The following is a 15,053-nucleotide window of genomic DNA, read 5'->3' on the forward strand; positions in this document are numbered from 1 at the left end:
TCTAATTCTGTTGATTTGAGTTTTCACCCTTTTTTTCTTGATAAGTCTGGCTAATGGTTTATCAATTTTGTTTATCTTCTCAAAGAACCAGCTTTTAGTTTTATTGATCTTTGCTACTGTTTCTTTCAATTCTTTTTCATTTATTTCTGATCTGATCTTTATGATTACTTTCCTTCTGCTAACTATGGGTTTTTTTAGTTCTTCTCTCTCTAATTGCTTACAGTGTAAGGTTAGGTTGTTTATTTGAGATGTTTCTTGTTTCTTGAGGTAGGATTGTATTGCTATAAAACTCCCTGTTTGAACTGCTTTTGCTGCATCCCATAGGTTTTGTACCATTGTGTCTTCATTGTCATTTGTGTCTAGGTATTTTTTGATTTCCTCTGTGATTTCTTCAGTGAGCTCTTGGCTATTTAGTAGTGTATTGTTTAGCCTCCATGTGTTTGCATTTTTTACAGTTTTTTTCCTGTGATTGATATCTAGTCTCATAGTGTTGTGGTCAGAAAAGATACTTGAAACGATTTCAATTCTCTTAAATTTACCAAGGCTTGATTTGTGACCCAAAATATGATCTATTCTGGAGAAACTTCCATGAGCACTTGAGAAGAACATGTAATCTGTTGTTTTTGGATGTAACGTCCTATAAATATCAATTAAGTCCATCTTGTTTAATGTGTCACTTAAAGCTTGTGTTTCCTTATTTATTTTCATTTTGGTTGATCTGTCCATTTGTGAAAGTGGGGTGTTAAAGTCCCCTACTATGATTGTGTTACTGTCGATTTCCCCTTTTATGGCTGTTGGCATTTGCCTTATGTATTGAGGTGCTCCTGTGTTGGGTGCATAAATATTTACAATTGTTATATCTTCTTGGATTGATCCCTTAATCATTATGTAGTGTCCTTTTTTGTCTCTTGTAATAGTCTTTATTTATTATTCTTTTTTTTTAATTTTTTTTTAATTTTTGGCTGTGTTGGGTCCTCATTGCTGCACACGGGCCCCCTCTAGCTGCGGCGAGCGGGGGTCACTCTTCATCGCAGCGCATGGGCTTCTCATTGCAGTGGTCTCTCCCGTCGCGGAGCACGGGCTCTAGGCACCCGGACCTCAGTAGCTGCGGCACATGGGCCCAGCAGCCGTGGCCCACGGGCTCCAGAGCACAGGCTCAGCAGTCGTGGCGCATGAGTCCAGTTGCTCCATGGCATGTGGGATCTTCCCAGACCAGGGCTCAAACCCATGTCCCCTGCACTGGCAGGTGGACTCCCAACTGCTGCACCACCAGGGAAGCCCCTTATAATAGTCTTTAAAGTCTATATTGTCTGATATGAGAATTGCTACTCCAGCTTTCTTTCGATTTCCATTTGCATGGAATATCTTTTTCCATCCCCTCACTTTCAGTCTGTATGTGTCCCTTGGTCTGAAGTAGGTCTCTTGTAGAAAGCATATATACGCGTCTTGTTTTTTCATCCATTCAGCCAATCTACGTCTTTTGGTTGGAGCATTTAATCCATTTACATTTAAGGTAATTAACGATATGTATGTTCCCATTACCATTTTCTTAATTGTTTTGGGTTTGGTATTGTAGGTCTTTTCCCTCTCCTGTGTTTCTTGCCTAGAGAAGTTCCTTTAGCATTTGTTGTAAAGGTGGTTTGGTGGTGCTTAATTCTCTTAGCTTTTGCTTGTTTGCAAAGGATTTAAGTTCTCCATCAAATCTGAATGAGGTCCTTGCTGGGTAGAGTAATCTTGGTTATAGGTTTTTCACTTTCACCACTTTAAATATGTCCTGTCACTCCCTTCTGGCTTGCAGAGTTTCTGCTGAAAGATCAGCTGTTAATATTATGGGGAATCCCTTGTATGTTATTTGTTGCTTTTCCCTTGCTGCTTTTAATATTTTTTCGTTGTATTTTTGGTAGTTTGATTTATATGTGTCTTGGCATGTTAACTCTTTGGATTTATCCTGTGTGGGACTCTCTGCGCTTCCTGGACTTGATTGGTTATTTCCTTTCCCATATTAGGGAAGTTTTCAACTATAATCTTTTCAAATATTTTCTCAGTCCCTTTCTTTTTCTCTTCTTCTTCTGGGAACCCTATAATTCACATGTTGGTGCGTATAATGTTTTCCTAGAGTTCTCTGAGACTGTCCTCAATTCTTTTCTTTCTTTTTTCTTTATTCTGCTCTGTGGTAGTTATTTCCACTATTTTTTGTTCCAGGTCACTTATCCTTTCTTCTGCCTCAGTTATTCTGCTATTGATTCCTTTCAGAGAATTTTTAATTTCATTTATTGTGTTGTTCATCATTGTCTGTTTGCTCTTTAGTTCTTCTGGGTCCTTGTTAAACATTTCTTGTTATTTTCTCCATTCTTTTTCCATGATTTTTGATCATCTTTACTATCATTACTCTGAATTCTTTTTCAAGTAGACTGCCTATTTCCTCTTTATTTGTTTGGTCTGGTGGGTTTTTATCTTGCTCCTTCTACTGCTGCATTTCTCTGTTTTCTCATTTTGCTTAACTTACTGTGTTTGGGGTCTCTTTTTCAAAAGCTGCAGGTTCATAGTTCCCATGGTTTTTGGTGTCTGCTCCCAGTCCGTAAGGTTGGCTGAATGGGTTGTGCAGGCTTCCTGGTGGAGGGGACTGATGCCTGTGTTCTGGTGGATGAGGCTGGATCTTGTCCTTCTGGTGGGAGGACCATGTCCAGTAGTGTGTTTTGGGGTGTTGTGAACTTATAATGATTTTAGGCAGCCTCTCTGCTAATGGGTGGGGTTGTATTCCTGTATTGCTAGTTGTTTGGCATGGAGTGTCCAGCACTGGAGCTTGCTGGTCATTGAGTGGAGCTGGGTCTTAGCGTTGAGACAGAGATCTCTGGGAGAGCTCTTGTCAATTGATATCACATGGGCCCAAGAGGTCTCTGGTGGTCCAATGTCCTGAACACAGCTCTCCTACTCAGAGGCACAGGCCTGACACCTGGCCCGAGCACCAAGACGTGGGTGCTCCCTTCTCCCTTTTCATCTTACTCCTCCACCATCTTGAAGGTCCTCCAAGAAGAGCCTTAAGATAAAGTTTTATTTAAAGTAAACACTGCTCTTTTTGTGTAATTATCAGGCAGGATTATTGAAGTAATCGTCCAAGGAGCAACTCCATTCTCTATTGTTACCAAAGACTGACATTTTTATAATTCTCTTTCCTGTCCTCTTTGACACTTTTATGAAAATCCTGACATGACCTACCTTGGAAGAAAATGGATTAATCAGACTTCAATGAAAGTCATTTTTTGAATGTGATTGATTCTCCTCATTTGGTTGAGGGCTAAGTGGCTAACAGGGTAGCTGTTTCTCTCCCAAATGTAGGAAGATCTTGAGACAGAAATTGATCAGGCTATTTTAGTGCTTTATCTCAGAAAGGAGATACAAAGTTTCTAGGTCTGGAAATGAGAACAAAAGGGAATGGGAAGAGAATAATTTTGACAGTTCAATCCAGAGAAAATGGTTTACCTAAACAAATGGTGATTCATTAAAATTGATCATAGATTAAGAGTTCTTTCTTCCAGCTACATGATAGACTATATATATATATCTCAAATTAATTCTCCCAGCAGCCTTATGAGTTTGGTGTAACAGAGCCTAAGTAGCCACTCATTGCAACACTTATGTATCATCTATCCATTAACAAGTAGTGATGGAGCAGGTGAAATATAACAGTTGTTCTGATGGGCTGGACTGAACATGGCAGAGAGAGTCCCTCTCCTTAGGGAGCTTAAGTTCTATGGGGAAAACAGAAATTAAAGAAATAATTATGTTCATGTTCTAGGAGCTTTCTATTGGAGCAACTATCCAAACATAGGGATCAGAGAAAGCCTTTCCAAAGAACTAATATTGAGTTTAAAATCTGAAGAATGAATATCAGTTACCAAAGCTGGGCTGGATGTCTCTTCGATGTGATGTTGTGGCTCACCCACCTCATCACTGTATCCTCTGCTTAATTCCACTATGTAATCCATCAAGATATTGCTTCTGTCCTAAATGAGCTCACAGTTACATGGTAGAAGAAGCATTAAAATAGATGATGAGATCTGAGGGCACTGAACAAGAATCTAAATCCTAAACACTAACTCCATTTCCTGGTTAATAATTTGGGAATTTTACAGATAATTATGTTTTCATGAGTGAATTATTAAAATATAAATATTCCTAGAATATAGATAATAACTTACATGAATGTGGTGGTTACCTGGTGCCAAGTCCTATACTTAGGGCTTTACACGTATTAATTAAATTCATTATTATAATCACCCTATGAGGCAGACACTAGCATTATCCCCATTATGTAGATGAGGAAAATAAGGCACAGAGAAATTAAGAAAATCCTTTAAGAATACACAGCAAGTAGGTGGTGAGGCAGGATTCACAGCTAAAGTCCATTTTCTTAACCTCTTAACCTCTATACTCATGTATCAACCAGCTGAAATTGAGACCCTATAATTACAGAAGATAGCTGTCAAGGAGAATTTAAGGGGAAATGGGGAAAAAGAGTGAAAGGAAGCAGAAAGAGCCAGTTACAGAGGGATGATTCAGTCCTGATATCAGAGATGAGAAGGCGCAAAGAAAAACTCCACTTTATAAAACAAAATGCTGCCCTAAGTAGGTGTTTTCATTTATATTAACTGTTACACTAATTTCATTAGGTACAGTTTGGTGGTCCAATGTGAAACTTCTTGGAGTAAAATAGTTCTATAAGAAAACTTGAAAGCTATGGCCCTATCTCCAGAAAAATTCAAACATAAATACTTTTACATATATATCACTTTGAGGATTTTCAGGCCTAGAAGTCATCTATGAAGATGACCATCTCAGGGACCCTGATTTTTGTTATTGTCTTAACTGTATTGAAATGATTTTCTGAAAATGCTAAAGCCAGGAAAAGAATCTGTCAGCGGTATTTAGAGTTTACAACAAAGTTAATGAGAAGGTTCTAAAAATGCTAACGATCAGGGAAGCAATAGAGAAGAATAAATCGTTGTAATGTTAATGAATATCTGTTCTTCCCGTGTAGCCCTCACTCCTGCTACCTATAAGCAGATGGCCAGGTCATTATATTCTTCATTTTATATGCTTGGTCGAGTAGGAAGTAGAATTTACATTTAAAGACATTTCTAGTGGTTTTTGTAAAAGCCCAAAAGTTTTTCAACTTTTATGCTAGATTTCTAGAAGGGGACAGAGAAAGAGGAAAAACTTTGAGGGAAGGAAAAGGGGAAAATAAATGAAATTACAGCTTGGGGTGGGCCCTATTTCATGCCATTTCCCAAGAAGTTGTTCTCAGTGGTGGTGACTTCCAGGAGCTTATGGAAAGACAGGACCCTAAGCACTTCTTAGGCCTGGATAACTTTTATGTCCTAAGTATGTCACCAAATAGAGAGTTGCCAGAGAGTTATGACCATGCAGTCTTGGAAAATACATTGCTCAGTGGCAACCCATATAGATCTAAGTCTAAAATAATCTTCTGGGGACTTCCCTGGTGGCGCAGCAGTTAAGACTCTGCGCTCCCAATGCAGGGGGCCCGGGTTCCATCCCTGGTCAGGGAACTAGATCCCACATGCATGCCACAACTAAGAGTTTGCATGCCAAAACTAAGGAGCCGGCAAGCGCAACTAAGGAGGCCACTGGCCTCAACTAAGGATCCCGCCTGCCACAACTAAGACCTGGCACAACCAAATAAATAAATTAAATAAATATAAAAAGAGAGAATCTTCTGGAATATTTTGTTCAAAACAAGATGCCAAGACCTTTGTATGATCTGTGATTGGAGAGGCAGCCCCTTCAATAAATTATACTAAGTTTCCAGATGGGGCTTTAAATCCAATTTAATTTAATTTAATGAAAAAAGTAACATTTTTGTATTGTATTTCAGCACACTTTATTACAAAATGAATACTGATTTTATGCAAGAGGTGGGAAATTTCACATTTGGTGAAGATATTTTGATATTGTATCAGATATTCAAATCAAATTGAAACTCCAATCAAGTAAACTAAGTACTAAGGTGAGTATAACAATCATAGAAAAATCCCTCCCACCTTTACTCTCACCTCAAAAATACCCACTAGCCCTCACACAGTCCTCTCTAAAAGCAGGAAGGCGGACACAAATGCACTTTACATTCTAGTAGAAGTTAGACTATGGAAAAGGGTATGGGAGAGGAACCAATGAGGGTAGGTCTATTTTCTAGTTTTCAAACTTAATTCTAACTGAGAAACATGTCCTGGAGCTTGAATTGAAAATAGAATTGGAGAAACTACCATGCTTTCTGAACATAGTCTGGGCCGCCCCTTTGGCATGATCTGCTTTGATTCCCTTCCAGCTCCTCTCTGTCTGCTATCTTCCAATGCACCAAATGTGCCTTCTGCAATTAGCATGCCAAGCTTTCTGGTTGACCCAGTGTCCTGGAATGAAATCAGTGTTAACGGTTCCTGTGATTCTGGTTGTTTTTGCTTTATTGATGTTTCCTTCTCCCTTCATCCCACCTCCAAACTAATTTTCATTCTATTTGAAAACAACCCAAAATGATGAATTATTTTGTGCTTTTCTGCAGTGGTAAGATTTAATTGGGTTTCCCTGGCTCAGTTCAATTCCTGGCACAATGAAGTCAAACCCTTGAACGTGAGGGACAGATAAGAGGTAAGATGGTGAATAACATGTCCTGAGCACTATGCAAGTCTGCTGAAAACAATTACGTCACCCATGTATCTCCCTTCACCTTTCTCTCTCCCTTTCTTTCTTTCTGTTTTTGTTTTTGTTTGTGTTGGCAAAATATTTCCAGTATTACATGGAATAACATTAGGATACAGAAATGTTGCCAATAGCATTAATATCAAAAGAAACTAATTAATATTCTGGTTCATAGGAAAATAAAATAGTATAAACCTCTGCAACTTTATAAAGGGAGTGTTGATAATATTTGGTTCTTTCTATTGAATAAAGAAGAGTTAAAAAGAAATGCCAAGCATACCATTTATCTACTGAAGTGTAACAAGCCACTGTGATTCTGCTGCTTGTGGGGGCGTTCTGCTGTTTCTTTCTGGGCTCGTCACATGGTTGTAGCCAGCCAGTCCCTTCCTTGGGGCTGCAGGATCCAAGATGACCTCACTCCTATGTCTGGGCTTTGGTGCTGCCTGTCGACTGGGTCTCTCACTCTCTCTCTCCCAAAGGTCTTTCATCATTCATGGGCTAGGTGAACTTCTCTAGTTGTGCTGGAAGCATTCCAAGGGCTCAGAGATGGAATCCATACATCTTCCTGAGGCTGAGGCTGCAGAAACTCACATAACCTCATTCTATTGGTCAAAGGAAGTCTTAATGCCAGCCAAAATTCAAGGAATAGGGGAATAGACCTCACCTTTTGATTGGAAGAATTGCAATAAATGTGCGATCATATTTTATCTACCACATTGAGCAAGTAAAAGTTTATATCAGAATTATATGTCTAAATGCCAAGGTGGGCTTCTTGAAGGCAGTGAATATTTATTATATTTATTTTCACATTTCAAGCTCAGAGTGCTACCACATAGTAGATCCCATTATCTGTCTGTTGAACAAGTATTGATGCCTGTGGATTGAGAAAATATAACAAAAATAAAATAATGATAATTCCTTATGATTGACTATGTAACTTAGAATTTTTATGGTTGTTTGTGTGAAGTCACTTATTATGTGAGATTAATTTGGGTGGACCTAGAAGCTCTCTTTTAGGGGTACAGAGTAATTTGGAAAAAAATGGCTTGAGGCATTTTAGACTGGGAGTATAGCATGTATAAAAATCAAAAAGGTGGGAAGACAACTTATACGTGGAGGGCAGTCAGCATATTGTTGAGTGAATAAAGGACTATCAAGTTTGTTGAGCTGAGAAGTGGAAACCGGTGGATTTTTTTAAAGGCAAGACAGATAATATCAGATCCAATGTGATAGGTTAGAGGAAGATATAGAAGGAAATTAGACTTTCAAAAAGTGGCTCAGCACTTTCCTATTAAGAAGTCTTTACATTCAAACACTGGTTCTTCCACTCAAACAAGTCATTCCCAAGTGCTAAATTTAAAGGGGCTACATGGAATACCAAGGAAGCTGGAGTAAATAGAGTTTGTTTTGTATCAGCAGGCTTAAACTCTTTGCCTCTAGGCTCAAACCTAAAGAACTTCTGACTTCCTCTAATTCTGACTCTCCCATTCTCAACACTCTCTACCTGTCTGACCACTGCCACACAGGCCACCTGAGGGGTGATGCTTCTCTGAGATTTTCCTTATGCACCAATTGCAGTAAATACCATCCTGCACTTTGCAGCCTATGAAACACTGCTCACTTGTTGGCCATACTCTGTATCCCTAACCAAACTATACATTCCTTAAGGACAGAAAGGTTGTCTAGTCTTTTCCTTCTTTTTGCCCTCAGTGATGGTATTCAGTAAATCTCTAATTTAAAATAAACAGAAAAATCTTAAAAGTATTTTTCTTGCATAGTAATAATATGCATGCCTTTTATTTTCTTCTTTAAAATGTATTAACATGAGCAAAGCATTTATACCAGTGCCTGACATAAGGAATTGCTAAATGATATTTTACTGTCCTTACTACCATTATCATTATTACTTGCATGTAACTTATAAGCAGATCAGGTCAAGGCAACACCTCTCCTTGTAGATCCTCTGTAAACCACGGGCAGACTGGCCACCTGCATTAATTGATTTAGGTAACAAATATTCATTGTACATTTCACATGTGCTAAGTTCGCATTTTCAGTGGTAAGCAAAATAGACATGGTTCTTCCCTCTGTGGAGCTTACAATCTGGGTTTGGGGTTGGAGGAAGCACATATTAAATTAGTGAAGGAGCAAATTACAAATCTCAATAAGTGTTATGAATGGAAAGGACAAGGTGCTATGTATGAGTACATACGACAGAGGGCAACATACTAGACCAGGTGGTCAAGGGATACCTTTCTGAAGAAGTTATACTTAAGATGAAATAAAAAAATAAAATAACATGGTTCAAGCCCAGTGAACAGTGATAGAAGAACAGTGTAAACAGAAGGAGCAGCATGGGGTCAAATGCATATGATGAAAAGAGAGTATAGCAACTGATAAAATAGAAGAATTTCCCATTCTTGGTCTCTGAAGCTGACTACCTAGGTTTAAATCTTGGCCTTTTCCTTTGCTAGATGTGTGATTCCAAGCAGTTTATTCTGTGCCTTAGTCTCCTCATTGATAAAAAGAGGTAACAGTAATTACCTTATAGGGCAGCAGTCCCTAACCTTTTTGGCACCAGGGACTGGTTTCGTGGAAGACAATTTTTCCATGGACGGGGGTTGGAGGTTGGGGGGGATGGTTCAGGCGGTAATTCGAGCAATGGTTCAGGTGGTAATGCAATCGATGGGGAGCAATGGGGAGTGGCAGATGAAGCTTTGCTTGCTCGCCTGCCGCTCACCTCCTGCTGTGCGGCCCGATTCCTAACAGGCCTTGTACCCATACCGGTCTGTGGCCCAGGGGGTGGGAACCCCTGTTATAGGGTACTGTGAGGATTAACATGAAAGTGCTTAGCACACTATAAATGCTTTATCAGTATTATTGGAGAAAACTGGGCTGGCTGACTCATTCAGTCAACTATGTGTTGAGAATATACTGCGCCAGGCCTGCTGGTGATGCTCCTGACATCACCTGGATCACTGGCCCCTGTATCTCTGCTACTAACCTCTCTTTTTTCAGCCAGAAGCACAACATCACTTTGAATGTCTTGCTTTTTGGGTAAGAGTTCCTCAGCAGAGCTGTTTGGGTTCTTAATGATAAAGGCTTACATTTTCCATTCATACCACAGCCCTCTCCTTCCCAAAGCTTGGAATTCTGTAGGTGAAGCTTGCAAGCAGGGAGGGCCTGGGAGAGGTTGGATCAGTGGGCTTTCATGCGGTCTCACACTGCACTCCCCCAGAATCTCGCACTGTTCTCTTTTACACGGTGCTGCCAGCCTGCAGTTTTATCTTCACACACAGTTTCTCTCTGCTTGCCCTTTATCCCTCCAATCCCCTCCATGTCTCAGAAATCTCAGCCATATCTCAGACACACAAGCCACAAGTCTTTCCTCCTCTGGCCCTGGAATTTTCTCCTGTACCCTCAGTAAGAGCAGCGTGGATTTCAGGACAGTTAATGCTCTGAATCCTGGACCAAAAGCAGATGGAAACAATGGACAGAGCCTTCTCTTTCCTCCCCTGACCCTTCTTTCATATTGACGACTCTCATAAGCGTTTCATCCATTTCTCACAGCATCCCTAGTAGAAACCCCAATAAACACCCTGATGTTGGCTTTTCCTCCTTCCCAGAGTTGCCCTCACAGTTGCTTCCGGTGATAGCCTGTCAAATTATTACTTACACTCCAGCCCCCCAAATAATGGTCACCTCTGCACCTAACAGTACTTTTTATTTTTCCTTCCTTTCTTTTTAAAAATACAAATATTATGTAATTTTAGAAGCTATCTAATAAGAGCCATTTGGAAAATTCAAAAGAAAAGAAAATATATATATTTTTTTCTCTCTAGTATATTTTATTCTCTCTCCATATATGTACACACACACACATATATATACATTCATACATATATACACAAACATATATATATTCTTCCTCCATGAGTCCTTGTGCTTAAAGGGAAGAAATGAATTTCTTTAAAAATTTGAGAGTACTACTAACAAGTACACATTTTAGAAGTACAAAGCAGGTAACTTCCTGATGTTTCCTCCCTCTGTAGCATTAATTACAGTGGATGCACACACGGAACTCTGAGAACAGCATTCTAAGGTTATATTCAGTATGCATTCCTGATATACCACCTGAGAATCCATCCGTATGTCTTTTGCTTAGGAAATATTTTTGAAAAATATGACAGTCCCCTCTACACCTAATAGTACTTTTTCCCCCTTTCTTTCTTTTTAAAAATATAAATATTGTGTAATTCTAGGAACTATCTTATAAAAGTCATTTGTAAAACTCAAAATAAAAGTTACTTAATCAGAAGATCTTTATATATTAGCTATGTAGAGAGACAACTCATTTTCAACATTTTTTTAAATGCAAGCAATTTCAAGTAGTCTGTCTTTTTGTTTCCATGAATGCATTTGTAAATACATGTTTAAGCTTAAATACATTTACCACTTTAAATATGTAAACTATTATTGCTCACTATCTTATCTTCATCTATTCTCTTATCTTCATCTGTTCTCTTGCTCCAAGACCTCCTCTGTGATTATCAAAGGATATAACATTTTGACAAAATGAAAAGGTAAAGATTACTGACTGGAAAAGCAAGTTACAGAAATACATAGAGTGTGTGATTTTATTTTGTTGAAAAAATAAAAATACATTTATGTATGTGTTATTCAGCTAACTCTGAGGGAGAGATTTATTATTTACTTAATTCTAAGAGAGAGGGAGAAAAGAAGAAGGAGGAGGAAGAGGAAGAGGATGATGATGATGATGATGATGATGGGGAAATGAAGAGGAGATCCAGAAAGTATACCACTAAGGTATTAACACCGAGTATGCATTTTTATTATTGTTTATGGGTTTTATTATCTGTACTTCTTAATTTATTACAATGCCCATATTTCAGCTTCTACCAAAAAATATACATGTATATGACAACTTACACATGTATATGACAATATATATGTATATATATGTGCGTGTGTATGTGTATGTAACAAACTTGAAGAAAGCACTGATTTAAGTTTTGTTTGAGGCAACTATTTTACTCTTCTGATAAAGAAACAAAAGAAACACATAGTCTCTCACCAAGGATAAATCAACTCAGATGCCCACAAGAGGTTTCAAGTTTGCCTGGAATTTCCAAGTTCATAAATGTTCAGTGGTTTTTAAATTTGGAAACCTGTTTTTCCCGTTGCTAATAATAAATCTTATGAACTATCCTACACAAAGCATTAGGTACCCTAAATAAACACTATAAAAATAATCTCCTTTATTTATGGTCATGCTGTTTCAGATGCCCACAACCAATTGTCTCCCCTGCTTTAGAGGCCGGAACCCTTCTTGTCTCTCTTCATTTCACCCTTGTCACTCCCAATTCTCTGGCAAGTTTGGTAAATACTAAAAATAAAATAGGCAATATATAGAAAGATGATAAGTAAATAATATATGTAATTTATACCTTCAAATCTTCTTCAATGTGTTCTTTGAGTTAGTTTTCCAGTCTGTTGGATCAAGGAGTTTTTCTTCTTCATATTTTACAAAGAATTCTCCCTTAAAAAAAAAAAAAAAAGGAAAGGAAAGAAAAGAAAGGAAGTTGAGAATCAAGCATATGTCACTGTTAATGGAATGATGGAGTCTAGACTATACGACACATTCCCTGGGATTCCCAGCAGCCTTTGCAACATCTCTAGGTCACTTACCTTTAAGACCCCTCTCCTCAAACTTCACAACCCTATTACATTCTACAGAAGGCCTTTTTTAGGGGTGCCATTCTTTATTTTTATACAGAGCAAATGACTTCCATGGTAAATTTTGGAGGGGAGAGGCAGACCCAATAGCTTTCTCTGAAAGATTCCTAGAAATAAAGAAGTAAAGGATAAAAGTTCTTTCTCTCCCTCTCTCTCTCTCCCTTCCCCTTTCGACAGTGAGCATAATTTTCTTTCTGCAACTGAGGAGAGTCAGGCAGAGGGCTGGGTTCCCTGAGAAAGATAAGTGTGTGGGCACTCTAACTCTATTCTTTGTGATGGCTGAGAGCCTTGCCAGACTGCTATAATGTATTGATACTTCAGAGAAGCAAGGAAATATTGTGAGATTTCATTTACTTAATGGCTTACAGATTGAGTTCCATACAGCCTTGAATATTGTACGGTTTACCTTATAACATATTGTACTATTTTTAAAAACAGTATAAATGATTCTTTCTTAAATAAACGTAGTATTTTTTTTCTTTTGAATTAACTAGTTCCAAGTGACCCATCACATCAAAATCATATGTGGAGGGAGAGACCTTCAAGATGGTGGAGGAGACGTGGAGATCGCCTTCCTCCCCACAAATACATCAGAAATACATCTACATGTGGAACAACTCTTACAGAACACCTACTGAACGCTGGCAGAAGACCTCAGACCTCCCAAAAGGCAAGAAACTCCCCATGTACCTGGGTAGGGCAAAAGAAAAAAAGAAAAAACAGAGACAAAAGAATAGGGATGGAACCTGAACCTCTAGGAGGGAATGTGAAGGACGAAAAGCTTCCACACACTAGGAAGCCCCTTCACTGGCAGAAACGGGGGGTGGGGGTGGGGGCAGCTTCGGAGCCACGGAGGAGAGCACAGCAACAGGGGGGCGGAGGGCAAAGTGGAGAGATTCCCGCACAGAGGATCGGTGCCGACCAGCACTCACCAGCCCGAGAGGCTTGTCTGCTCCCCCGCCGGGGCGGGCGGGGGCTGGGAGCTGAGGCTCGGGCTTCGGTGGGATCGCAGGGAGAGGACTGGGGTTGGCTGCGTGAACACAACCTGAAGGGGTTAGTGCACCACAGCTAGCCGGGAGGGAGTCCAGGAAAAAGTCTGCAGCTGCCTAAGAGACAAGAGACTTTTTCTTGCCTCTTTGTTTTGCGGTGCGCAAGGAGAGGAGATTCAGAGCGCCGCCTAAACGAGCTCCAGAGACGGGTGCGAGCCACGGCTATCAGCGCGGACCCCAGAGACGGGCATGAGACGCTAAGGCTGCTGCTGCTGCCACCAAGAAGCCTGTGTGCGAGCACAGGTCACTCTCCACACCTCCCCTCCCGGGAGCCTGTGCAGCCTGCCACTGCCAGGGTCCCGTGAACCACGGACAACTTCCCTGGGAGAAAGCGTGGCACGCCTCAGGCTGGTGCAATGTCACGCCGGCCTCTGCCGCCGCAGGCTCGCCCGCATCTGTACCCCTCCCTCCCCCTGGCCTGAGTGAGCCAGAGCCCCCGAAGCAGCTGCTCCTTTAACCCCGCCCTGTCTGGGCGGGAACAGACGCCCTCAGGCGACCTACATGCAGAGGTGGGTCCAAATCCAAAGCTGAACCCCGGGAGCTGTGCAAACAAAGAAGAGAAAGGGAAATCTCTCCCAGCAGCTTCAGGAGCAATGGATTAAATCTCCACAATCAACTTGATGTACCCTGCATCTGTGGAATACCTGAATAGACAACGAATCATCCCAAAATTGAGGCAGTGGACTTTGGAGGCAACAATATATACATTTTTTCCCTTTTTCTCTTTTTGTGAGTGTGTATGTGTATGCTTCTTTGTGTGATTTTGTCTGTATAGGTTTGCTTTTACCATTTGTCCACGGGTTCTGTCTATCCGTTTTATTGCTTCTTTTTTATTACTTTTTAATTTTTTTATTTTTAATAATTATTTTTTGTTTTTTACTTTAATAACTTTCTTTTCTTTCTTTCCTCCCTCCCTCCTTTCTTCCTTCCTTCCTTCCTTCCTTCCTTTCTTCCTTTCTTTCTTTCTGCCTTTTCTTCTGAGCCATGTGGCTGACAGGGTCTTGGTGCTCCTCCTGGGTGTCAGGCCTGAGCCTCTGAGGTGGGAGAGCCGAGTTCAGGACATTGGTCACCAGAGACCTCACAGCTCCATGTAATATCAAACGGCGAAAGCTCTCCCAGAGATCTCCATCTCAATGCTAAGACCCAGCTCCACTCAATGACCAGCAAGCTCCAGTGCTGGAAACCCTATGCCAAAAAACTAGCAAGACAGGAACACAACCACACACATTAGTAGAGAGGCTGACTCAAATCATAATAAGTATAATTAGAATAAGTAATACTTATAAGTAAGTACATAATAATAATAATAATAATAATAATAATGGATAATAATAACACATTGAACAAGATGGACTTAATTGATATTTATAGGACATTCCATCCAAAAACAACAGAATACACTTTCTTCACAAGTGCTCATGGAACATTCTCCAGGATAGATCATATCTTGGGTCACAAATTAAGCCTTGGTAAATTTTAAAAAATTGAAATCGTATCAAGTATCTTTTCTGACACAATGCTATGAGACTAGATATC

The 15,053-nt window shown here is 39.9% G+C and overlaps 1 protein-coding gene across 1 annotated transcript in view; it reads right to left on the reverse strand.

The window, feature by feature from the left end:
• CHRM2 (cholinergic receptor muscarinic 2) overlaps positions 1-15,053 on the reverse strand; it is a 393,752-nt gene that overhangs the window by 238,243 nt on the left and 140,456 nt on the right. The window contains exon 2 of the mRNA XM_057549479.1: positions 12,180-12,271. The gene's annotated coding sequence lies outside the window, so the exon portion shown is untranslated. The remainder of the gene's footprint in view (positions 1-12,179; positions 12,272-15,053) is intronic.

This window comes from Balaenoptera acutorostrata, chromosome 7 (genome assembly GCF_949987535.1).
Source record: "Balaenoptera acutorostrata chromosome 7, mBalAcu1.1, whole genome shotgun sequence".
Taxonomy (NCBI): Eukaryota; Metazoa; Chordata; class Mammalia; order Artiodactyla; family Balaenopteridae; genus Balaenoptera; species Balaenoptera acutorostrata.